Genomic DNA, 12420 nt, shown 5'->3' on the forward strand with positions numbered 1-12420 from the left:
AATATAAGCTGGATTGACTTCAACTGACTACTACACCTGCCTTGATTCTGGAACCAAAAGGTGACAGTTCAGGTAAGATAAACATTATTCCATGATTAATTCTCCTTTATAACAAAATATCCTCTATTTTGAATGGGCTACATGCAGCACCTATTTCAAAAACAGAACTCAATTTTCTTGCTCTGAATTAGGATGACTCATCTCAGAGCAGAGGAGGGTTAGCAACAACTAATGAACATCTAGCTACTTCCAAGTAACATGCCCATGAAGAAATGTGGAAAGAAAATTGCAAACATTTACAAAGTAGGGCTATGAAATGAGAATGGAAAACACCATCAATGGCTCATCTGTGGTATCTCTGAAGAGACGGAAAGCCCTTCTTCAGCCCCTGTGATCTCCACCAAGGTTAACAACAGTGAATAGAGAGCATTGGGCTGTTATTCCCTGCCGATAGATATGTTTAAAATATTTTTCTCTGACAATAAGTTACATATTATAGACAATATAGAAAAAAATATAAATATCAATAAAAAACCCAAACTTTCTTCATATTCTACGGCCAGGAAACATGATGCATATCCCATTTAGTCTAATAATTCATAGTATGTTTTAATTGAATTTGATTCCACTAGAATCAAATCATATTAGAAAGAGTGTAATGTTTTACTATCATGAAAACCTCGCATCACCACTTTACTTTTCGATATGTTCTGTGTACTGAACACATTCTAACCCTTTACACATTAACATTATAAATACCATATTGAATGTGCTATTAGTGTCCCTTCCTCATCCTGATGATCCTTATTGACCAAATATTAGATACTCTCCAGGTGTTTCCTACTTTGAATTTTTGCAGAAATATAACTTAGGAGTATATAAAGGTCCACAGACGTAATCAGGTGTGTTTGTAAGTGCTTGGGTATGTTTGTACCTATGAAACAGGAGAGAGAGGTGAGCGGGATCTGATATCCACCTTCTAGAAGACTTAATCCAGGAAAACGGACACCCTTAAACTTCTCATGGGAATAGAAACTGTGGCAAAATTTCTGGGGGACAGTTTGTTGATAAGCAGGAAAGAAAAACAAAAAAAACTTTGATAACTACTTTGATAAGTGATACCAGCACATACTAAAATTCAAATAATATAAAATAAATACAGTAAAAGGTAAGTCTCCCTCTCAGCCTAGACTCCCAGTTCCCACGACACCATTCCCAGATATATTCAATTTGACAAGTTTTTACATAGGGATCTAGAAAACTTCTATGCAGTGTGGTATATGATATATGCCCTTATACAAATGTGACCATAATATAGCACTTGCCAGCACCTTGATTATTTCACTTGAAAATGCATCTTGGGGGCTCTTTCCTGTAAATCACTCTGCACACAGTTCTAGTATATGTGTGTCCCACACACCACCAGGCAATTCTCTATCACCAGCTGAGTGATCTACAATTCAACTCAATTCTGATGCTACCTACCCAGAGATAGCATCAGATGCCACAGTTTAAGGGCTCAGTTTCACAAAACTGCTGCCTGCCTACCCCCTTCAGACACCAGTCACAAATCCCAATTATCATCTGTGCTTCTGACCAACCAGCTATAAATCAGAGATTCCAACAACCCCCTCCTTGGGTTTGATTAATTTGCTAGAGAGGCTCACAGAACTCAGAGAAACATTTTATTTACTGGAACACTGATTTATTATAAAGGATATAACTGAGTAACAGCCAGATAGAAGAGATGCACAGGGCAAGGTATGGGGAAAGGGTGCAGAAATCCCATGCCCTGTCATCTAACCTCCAACCCAGAGGCTCTCTGAACCCTGCACTTTTTGGCTTTTATGGAGGCTTCATTATATAAGCATGATTGATAAACTCATTGGCCATCAGCGATTTATTCAACCTCTATCCCCTCTCCAGAAAACGGGAGTATGACAGAAAGTTCCAACCCTCTATTTATAGTTGGTTCTCCTCATAACCAGGCCCCATCCTTAGGAGACTTTCAAGTCACCTCTTTAACACAAAACCAGCAGTGGTGGAAAAAGCTTGTTATAAATAACAAGACACTAATTTCACCTGTTTGGTTCTGAAGGGATTTTGGGAATTGAGAACAGGAGACCAAATATTATAACAAAAGATGCTGTGATGGCTCAGGAAATTCCAAGGGTTTTGGGTGTTGTAAGCTAGGAACCATAGACAAAGACTTGCAATATATATGATAAATATGTTTTGGTCATGTGAATGACCAAATATGTATTCCCTATAAATCATAATATTACATATAACAACAAATATAGATTACTTCATCAAGAAAATTTCTGCCCAGCATTTCACTGCATGAATGCATTGTATTGTTAAACAGCAATGAAGCAGTCCCCACTACTCTTATACAAACTGTTTTAAAATGGACACACATTCTTGTCTTTGCTTCAGGTATGGGTACATCTATAGAATACATTTATGTAAATGGAATTTACCAAATCAAATGACATGGTAATTTCAATTTTCACACAGAATGTCCAATTGCTCTCCTAAAAGTCACCGCAGGTTAATAGCCTCACAAATAGTTTATAAACACACCATTGTTAAGCCTACATGAGATTCAACTTTTTTTCAGCTTTGTCAATCCCACTGGTGCAAAAGCTGTTTTAATTATTTTAATATAGGTATAATTATTACTAATTGGCTGCAGTGACCACACATTTAGTGGCTTAAAACAACACGCATTTATTTTCGCAAGGTTCTATAGATCAGAAGTACAAGTGCTCACCTGGGTTGTCTGGTGAGGTGCTCACAAGGATGGAAACAGAAGGTTGGCAGGGAGGCATACCATGTTGGAGCCTCTGGGGAAGAATCCATTTCTGAGCTCATTCCAGTTGGCCAAATACAGTGCCTTACCTTGGGAGAACTGCAGTTCCTATTTTCTTGCTGGCTGTCAGGCTGGCAGTTGGTCTTTGTTCTCAGAGGCCACCCACATTGCTCTCTCACAATTCTGTGGCAAGTCCCTCCGGCTACTTGAATCTCTCTGACTTCATCTGGAGAAAGGCTTCCTCTTTTAAAAGTTCCTGTGATTAGATTGGGCCCAGCTGAATCTTTCAGAACATTTTCTCTAAAGACCTACAGCCTTAATCCTATTTGCAAACTCCCATTTTACATGTAACATAATATACTTACACATAGGAATTAGGAAATTGATATCTTCATGTGAGAGGCATTCTGTTATATATATAACAGAGGCATTCTAATATATATATTAGGTTGGTGCAAAAGTAATTGGGGTTTAAAAGGTTAAAAACAATTGCAAAAAACCAGTTACTTTTGCACCAACCATATATATATATACACACACACACATATATATATATATGTATATATATATTCTGTTATACATATTCTGTTATATATATAACAAAGGCATTCATATATATATACATATATATATTTATATGGAATTTTCTAAACCTACAACAGTGAATAATTTATGTTTGCCTATTATTCTAGCTTCCTATTTCTCCTATGATAACGAAGAAATTATATTCTTATAGATCTTCAACAGGGAATAATTATAACCATGAATTATATACTGAGAATTAATCTTTCATGTATAAAATCAACATAAATATATCCTCAAATCTGAAAAATACTACCTTAACAATAAAAATTTAAAACATGTTCCAATGACTAACTGTCATGCGGTGCAGCCTGCGGGGTCTCTGTTCCTGCTCCCCACATAAGAACGCAGGATATGGCTAGGCCAAAAAGGAACACCCACGGAGCCATAGATGGGGGAGTCATACCACTATATTCTCGCTGGCGGCATCCGCCTCTCTGCAACCGATCTTGCTAGCTCAGCCACCATCTTCTTGCTACTCCCCATTTTTTTGCTAGCGTAGCCGTAGCAGTTATATTAGTGGCCAATGGCTCACTGGTTACAGCTGACGGTCAACTAGCCACAGCTGATGGCCATCCAATCACAGTTGATGGCCATTTACTACTTGAGCCAACACCTTTCTATGTGAGGCCGAGAGCCTGGAAACTGCTTTTTGGGGCTCTGTCCCCACACTAACCCATGAGACAAAATTGTGAACTCAAGAAATGGGAAACTTACAATAGGTCACATAATGCACATGTGTGTAATTTCCTATTTCCAGTTACATATAATCTCAGTGTTAATAAATGCATTATATCCTTAATGAACCAAGGAAATAATATCAGTGTTCATAAAATGTATTCAAGAGCTAGGATCCTGGCAGCATAAAGTATTATGATCCTGTTCTAAAGTATATTAGACATTGTGGTAAGGCACACAATCCCCCTGCCCTTAAACCTGAAGTTGTCTCTGTCCTAATCACCAGAACCTGTAACTACAACAGGTTACATGGCAACGAGGAATTTGCTTGCCCATGGAAGTAAGATTGCTACTCAGCTGCCTGTAAAATAGGAAGATTACCCTGAATGATCCTCAGGTGGCCTTAATGTACACACAAGTGTTCTTAACCATGGAAGAGGGTGGCAGAAATGGAGACCAGTGTGATGGGATATAAGAAGGACTTTACCCATTGCTGCTGGATTTGAAAATGAAGTGGGTATGAGGCAAGGAATATAGGCAGCCTCCAGAAGATGTAAAAGACAAGGACAATAGTTCTCCTCTGGAGCCTCCAGAAGGGAGTATTGCCCTGCCTAGACCTTCACTGTATTCCAGTGTTGCACTTCTAACTCTCAGAACTATAGGATAATAAAATGATGATGTTTTAAGCCACAAATTGCCACATTTGTGGCAATTTGTTACAGCAGTAATAGAAAACCGATACAAGCATCAGTTAAAATATATTTAGAAATATTTTTAATGATGTGGAAAATGTTTGTTTTATAACATTAGGCTAAAATTGCAGAATTCAAGTGAATGAAATTACATACAACTTAAGAAGAAAAAATTATAGCGTCCAACTGACCGCAGTTTGATAAACTCTTGTAATTTGAAAATATTAATGTTTCATAGCAAAGCATGGTATTTGCAGTTCTACTGTTATTCAAAACCTATTATTAGCTCTGTGTGGCCATTGCAAAGCTACTTAAGCATGCTAATCCTTGATTTATCCATCTGTAAAATGGGGACCATTATTTCTACTTCATATGCTATTTGTGGGTTTTCAGTGAGATGATATATGAGGTGTGATCAAAAGACATGGTGAATGTTTAAATACAGAAAATTATTATAGTAAAAGACACATTGCCATTAATCCCCATCAACCCTCCTCCACTCCCCCACCCCCCACCCCCGCCACACACACACACACACACACACACACACACACTTTGAACACACTTATCCCATTGTTCATGCCACTTTCTGAAGCAGTTCTGGAAGTCTTCTTTTGTGAGTGTCTTTACTTCATTCTCCATCATGACAATGCTCCATGTCACACATTGCTTCTGGTATGGCAATTTCTGTCAAATAAAAACTTTACGCTGTGTCCTCATCCATCTTATTCCCCAGACCTGGCATCAGGTGATTTCTGGCTCTTTCCCAAAGTCAAAATGACCATGAAAGGAAAACATTTTGAATCGATTCAGGACATCGAGGCAGCCACAACAGTAACTAAAGTAAAGTTGTGGTAACTCTGGTGCATATCTAATTGACATAATGTCATGTAGATGACGACAGAAAAGTGAAGAATTTCAGGCAATGTAAGGTAAGTAATAGGGAGCTATCGCTGTCATGTAGGGCGTAGAATGTTCTGGCTTCTGAGGGTCTTTTTACTGAAGTTTAACCCCTTTACTTTTTCAAACTATACCCTCACATTCTGTCATAATATTATCCCATGCTTCTTCAAATGTCTTTAACAGCAATGCAATAGAGTTTTAATGGTGAAAGAAATAGAACTGTGTTTTGGGGAAGCGGGTATGAAGCAGCCCAGGAAGATTTACCTGGAGGCTAATAACTGTCCGTACATATTGCAATGCCATACAATGAAAATCATAGCCTAAGGGAGTTGGATTCATTATACATCATTTAGACTAACTTTCTTATTTTGTCTATAAAGATAATTAGTCCTAATAGTATAAACAACTTGCTGAAGGTTACAATGTTTCAGGCACGAAGAAGAAAGCCTAGATGTTCCCTCTAATACCACACACTTTATGTTCCAATGTTTATTTATTCTGGTACGAGAAACCCCTTCCTAATGTGTGTTCACCCACTGTTGAGCTTTTCATTGCACGTGAAAACTGCTCAGTATTCTTTTTAGAGAGAGTTCTTGGCTGTTGTGTTGCCTGTGTGGAAGGACTCTGACCCAGTGGGCAGCAAGAGGCACATTGCTGCTGTCAACAGAAAGGGCATTGGGGCAGCAGGTGAAAAGATTCAGCAATATATAAAAATCCCTTACAGCAAAGTTCACCCAGGTGTTTCTCTCAAACCCCAACCCACTCCCTCCCGCTCCCCCTTAAGAACAGGTGTGACCTGTGCAACAGCAGTGAATCAGCGGGGTAAGTGAAAGGTTATACAGAGTTGAAAAGCAGCAGAAAATTGGAAACATAAGCACATTTAAAAAAAAAAACAAAAAAAACATCTGTTTTCAATATGGGTTCCTAATATTTAAACAATATTCTATCTTTAGTTCTGAAAGGGAAAAAGATGGCTGACGAATCTTCATCTAGAAATTAGTGACAGAAATAAGCATAGATTATGAAAAATAATAACTCTAAAGGTCATAGACATTATGATACATGAGTTATTTTAAGATGTATATATGTTATGTTATAAAACCATAAAGTCATAGAGATGAAATATATCACTCTGTCAGCTTAGGCCAGTATCATTTATTCTAATTATTTGGTTCTCTATTTGGGGGGGTTTTCTCATCAGGAATTATCATTAACAGTTCATAAGCTAAGTTTGACAGTGAATAATGAGCAAACTGTCAGATTTAGCCCAAGCTGACATTTCTGTTCGCTTTGATGGTTCTTGACCTCATTAGGTGCACTTATAAAATAGGACTTAAAATCTCAAAAGGGTTGAAGACTTGAAAGTAAACTACTACATAACCTGTCATTATCCCCACCTTAAGAAGGTTGATTTTGATGTATTAACTTTCCCTAACATATTCAGAAAGAAAAAAATCATAATTGGTGAACAGAAATGTTACTAATACAAGCACAGACTCCATCTTCCCCAAAGCTTTTCCAGTTAACTTTAAAAAGGTTATATGCAGTACCACTAGAAAAATACAGCATAGTTTCATATTATATGGTGTTCAAAATATAAGCAAGAGATGAGAGCCCACTTCTTCTAAAGGAGAGAATATTGAACATCTCTGAAACCTTTACTCATTAGCTGCTTTCTAAATGCACTCAAGTGATTTCCATACTTTTTTTTTTTTTTTTTTTTTCGTTTTTAACTAATTAGGCAGACCTTTTCTTTGGTATGAAAATCAGATAATGAAGCTCTTTACTGAGAAAAAAATCTACAATTTAAAAAGGAGACTTATCCAAACCAATCACTTTCACATATTAAGGCCAGCCTTTTTCTTGGTTATTCTGAATACAATTAAAGTAAATTTATATCAAGATCTTGTTTATGAGTTTATTTGCTAAAATGGTAGCCTACTGCCTACAGTTACCTAAGCATAACCTATAGTGGTTAAGTTTTAAGATTTTATCACTTTTTGTGTTGTTTAGCTTCACAGTATTTGCTAATTATATTTATTTATTAGTGTAAGCCTTTGGGAAGAATAAGGGGGAATAAAGTTAAAAATTGGAGGTGTAGAAGTTAAAAATAGATCTGCGAGTGTAGGAAGAGTGTAAATAATAGACATTAATTATGGAAACTTAAAGGATACTCTCATAGTAGCTATGTACCAACAGTGTAAACCTCTGATATTTCCCTTCTTTGCAACTACAGAGTAGGAAAAAGGGGTGGGGAATGTAAGTATATGTGACACAGGTAAATGGAGGCACATAAACAAAATGCATAGCTCACTGAAGTAAGCAAGCAGTATTGAATAAATTCAGGTTTTTATTTGCAACAAATAAACCAGTACTGAGATGACTGATTAGCATGCTTTCATTCTTCAGTAAACATCCACTTATCAGATAAAGACAATCTGGGTGTTTTATGTTTAAATATCAGTAATGGAATCATGTAGTGTGTTATGGGTTAAATTGTATCCCCTAGGACATGATAAAGGTCTCACCCCCAGTACCTCAGAATGTGAATTTATTGGAAAGCAGGATTGTTGCAGATTAAAATAGGGTTGTGGACGTGGTCATACTGGAGCAATGTGGGCCTTTAATCCATTATGACCGGTATCCTATAAAAATTGGAAATGTGACGAGACAGGCATGCACAGAAGGAGAATGTCATGCGAACATAAAGTCAGAGATTGGAATGATGCATCTATAAGCCAAATAATGCCACATTTTTCCAGCAAATCACCTGTCATGCAGGGGACCCTGCTTGCTGTGCCATTTGTCGTGTGGGGAGGCCTGCGGGGTCTGTGGTCCCAATCCCCATATAAGAACACAGGACATGGTGAGGCCAAAAAGGAATGCCCACGGAGCCATAGATAGTGGAGTCATACTACTATATTCTCGCTGGCGGCTGGGTTGGAGAAACAGGAAGCAGGAGCTACACTGTTCGCAACCCTCACTGTACCGCTTGCAGGCTCAGCCACCATCTTCTTGCTAGCCCCCCATTTTTTCTGCTAGCATAACCATGACAGTTATATTAGTGGCCAATGGCTCACTGGTTACAGTTGACGGCCAACAAGCCACAGCTGATGGCCATCCAATCACAGTTGATGGCCATTTACTACCTGAGCCAGCACCTTTCCATGTGAGGCTGAGAGCCTGGAAAGTGTTCTCTGAGGCTCTGTCCCCACACCACCAGGGCTCAGGAGAGAGACATGGAACACATTCTCCTTTACTTCTCTAAGAAAGAATCAACTGTCATAACACCTTGATCTTGAACTTTTAGCCTCCAGACGGTGAGACAATAAAGTTGTGTTGTTCGGCTACCCAGTGTGTGGTACGTTTTTCACAGCAGCCCTAGCAAACTAATGCATGGTGTATTTACATCTCCATTCATTTCCTTATATTAGCATGGGTGTTTGAAAAGGTGGTACATTTACACACATACATGAAGAAAATGGAGACAACCCTGAGACTGCCTTGCACTTAATGAAAATCAGGTGTTTACATTGCATCTTGTTGACCTGAAATAGGCAAGAAAAAGAAAAACATAGAAGCACATTAAAATACAAAATTCCATCCTTAATGAAAGACTTAGAACACTATAACAAATAGAACACTTTAATTTGGGGGGGTCACAAAACTCATGCCCAGTTATATATTCATTATTTAATCATCATTTGGTAAATGGTGTATAATTAAACACTGCATTATGATAGTTAGCAGTTCCATGGAAAATGGTAGCCCTTGTATGAGTTCTTGTGAAAATAATGAAAGCTGTCAAAAGAATATAGATACTGTGATAGTAAAAGTCTATTATCTACAATCTCCATCAAATAAGCATGTTGTTTTTATATATAACTTTCATTCTTCCAGATAAAAATACATGACCTTCTTCTCTACTACACATCAATCATTTTCAGTTCTAGGTCATTAGAAGTGGGGAAGTCAATTAACTTAGGTCAGCAGCACTGAAGAAGTGTCAGTGGGGCAAAAAGGAAAAGAAAGAAATAGCAGTTCAGGCTTATATGAAAACGCTGAATATAGACAAAGGTTTTCCTGGATAAAGTCTAAGAGCAGCAGACGGCCAAAACCAAACATTGCAATGTGAGAATAACAATCATGACTAGCTGACAACATTCACTCATTTAGTCAACAAATATTTGTTGAGTACTTACTATGTGCCTGGCGTTTAAACTAGACACTGAAAATATAAGAATATAAAACAAAAACTCATTATATTCAGAGTGGAAAAGCAGAAAACAAGTTAGCAGTCAAATGCATATGATGACTTTATGTTTTAAAACCACCTTAAAGAGAAACAAGGGGTTATATATCTGCTCTAGATGGGGTCATAAGTAAGGTCCTTTTGAAGAGATTTTTAAGTTGAGGTTTAAAGAAAGATAAGAAGTGATCCAAAGACAAGGGAGCACCATTAGTGATTGGGAAAAGAAACAATAACAAGAACAAAACATTGTGCTATACAAGATAAGACTGCACTTCCTATAAAGGTCATAATGAAATCTGAACTGCTTTTCCTGAATTAACGGCATATTCATCTGAGTTGGAGAAAATGTAAAATAATATTCTTATATAATATATAAAATACAATGTTGGATATATTCTATATTATATATGTAGTCTAGAATATACATATGTAATATAGAATATACCCAATATTTTTAAATGGATGTACGTGGATGCAGGTCTTAATTATGATTAATTAAGTAAAATATACCTTGTTTTTAATGAATGCAGCTAAACATGTCTTGCATAATATAACCTTAAAATATCATACAGGTCATTAGTCCTTCAAAATTTACAGCTTACAACTAAACAGTGCTTTTGATTTTCCATACACTATTTGCATTTAAAATATATTATTATATTTTGCATATAAGGAAACTGAGGCAGAGATAGTTTATGCAAATTATCTAAGGGAGGAGAGCTAGTGAGTGACAAAGGAAAGATTTAAAAGCAGGGGTTCTGGCCTCAGATTCCCTGTTCTCATATTCCTCTATGCTGCTTTGATTGACCTTTTTGTGTAGTTTATTTCCTATTTAACCAAGTACATAAAAGTTCACAAAGAACATTTGTCTTCTATACCACATTATGTTTTAACTATATTTCTCATTAACAAGATGAAAAATAAAAATGTGAACAGTCTTCTGTTTTCCAGCTATTTCTGTTCCCATCTCCCAATCCAAATGTAGTAATTCTTATATTGCACGAGTTTCAATGGAGGCAAGTCCTTCCAGACAAAGACTCTAAATACATCTTACAGACAAAGCAATCTTGAATTGACTTTAATCCTTTGAAGAAAACATGGAAAGGAGAAAAAAAGAAAATTAAGTCCAACAATGGTGGGTTTAGAAAGGAGGCTGTGTTAGACCCAGCTAGAGAAAAATGGCAGCTTCATCCCGGGGACGTTGTCTTTAATATCCTCCCTGAATCACACTTCGTAATTTTCTATTCACTTTCCAAGTCGAAATCCCTATCTGAACTCCGTAATCCTTTGCTATGCCATTAATTACATAGAAAAGAGACTTCTTTCGAGACAGTGACTTCATGAAATCCTTTGGTACCTATTAAACTTTTACGTTAAGCAGGGCGTGAAAGCAGGCACTGAGATAAGACCATCTCTTAAAAAGCTTAGATGATTGTTAAAAACCCAGCTACACATAGGACTACAATAGAAGCTAGAAATGCACTTTGCATTGTAACTCCCTTTGCATTATATAGACTATAACAAATAAAGCTTCACATCACTATGGTAAACATATGAAAAGTTCGCTTCAATATTTTTTCACAGAAAGTTAAAAGACCATATTTGGTAGAAAATGTTGTTGCCCTCTCATTGAAAGCAGAAGTTGTTATTTGAATATATCCAAAATAACTTATGAGCAGAATGCTTAGGAATATTGCACGTCTACCTATGGTGCGCGCGCGCACACACACACACACACACACACACCTCCATGGTAACTTTTCTGTTTTTCACTATTTTTCTTCCTAAAACTATGACTATAGAAAGTCTAAATACCCCTAGAGCTGTGGCTTAGTCTTATTTTTAAATTTTACATTTGAATTTGTATATTCTGCATCTAATTTATAATTTTATTGTTGTTCTAACATCTATAAATAAAATTTGAAAACCTATCTATTTTTTACAGGAAAGAAAATAGAACGTTATTGAATTTTACTGTTAGTGTTAGGAAAAGTTAACAAGGTGAAATGATTGTGCCTCTGAGACACTAAGAATTTTTGGTGTTATAAGAGTTTCTAAATTTAAATGGGTTTTATCATTGGTGGTGAGTTTATAAGTGGAAAGGCAGAATGTTAGCAGTGTTGGTTTTACTCAGAACTATAACACTTCAACCTAGTTTGTGCAAAATGTAATGCAGGATACCTAAATTTCCTTACCATAAGCAGGTATATAAATTCAAACCTTCAAACAAATTACAGATAAACCATGGATTTTAAGATCCTGATTATAAATCAGCCACATTTACTAGTAGTGAATATAAATTCTTGAAATATTATATTATCATAAACGTTTATGTCTATATACTTTACAAAGATAGTCAAAAATATTTCTTCACATAAAAACGTAAAGCTCTTTTCATTTATGCAATTTCTACTTCAATCTATTCTTTGATGTGTCAACCTAACCTCTAGAGATTTTTCTCGTATATAAATGGCTTTATATAAATGTACCCTTTGAAT

Source organism: Rhinolophus sinicus, chromosome 16, assembly GCF_057876585.1.
Source record: "Rhinolophus sinicus isolate RSI-liver-muscle chromosome 16, RSI-T2T, whole genome shotgun sequence".
Classification (NCBI taxonomy): domain Eukaryota; kingdom Metazoa; phylum Chordata; class Mammalia; order Chiroptera; family Rhinolophidae; genus Rhinolophus; species Rhinolophus sinicus.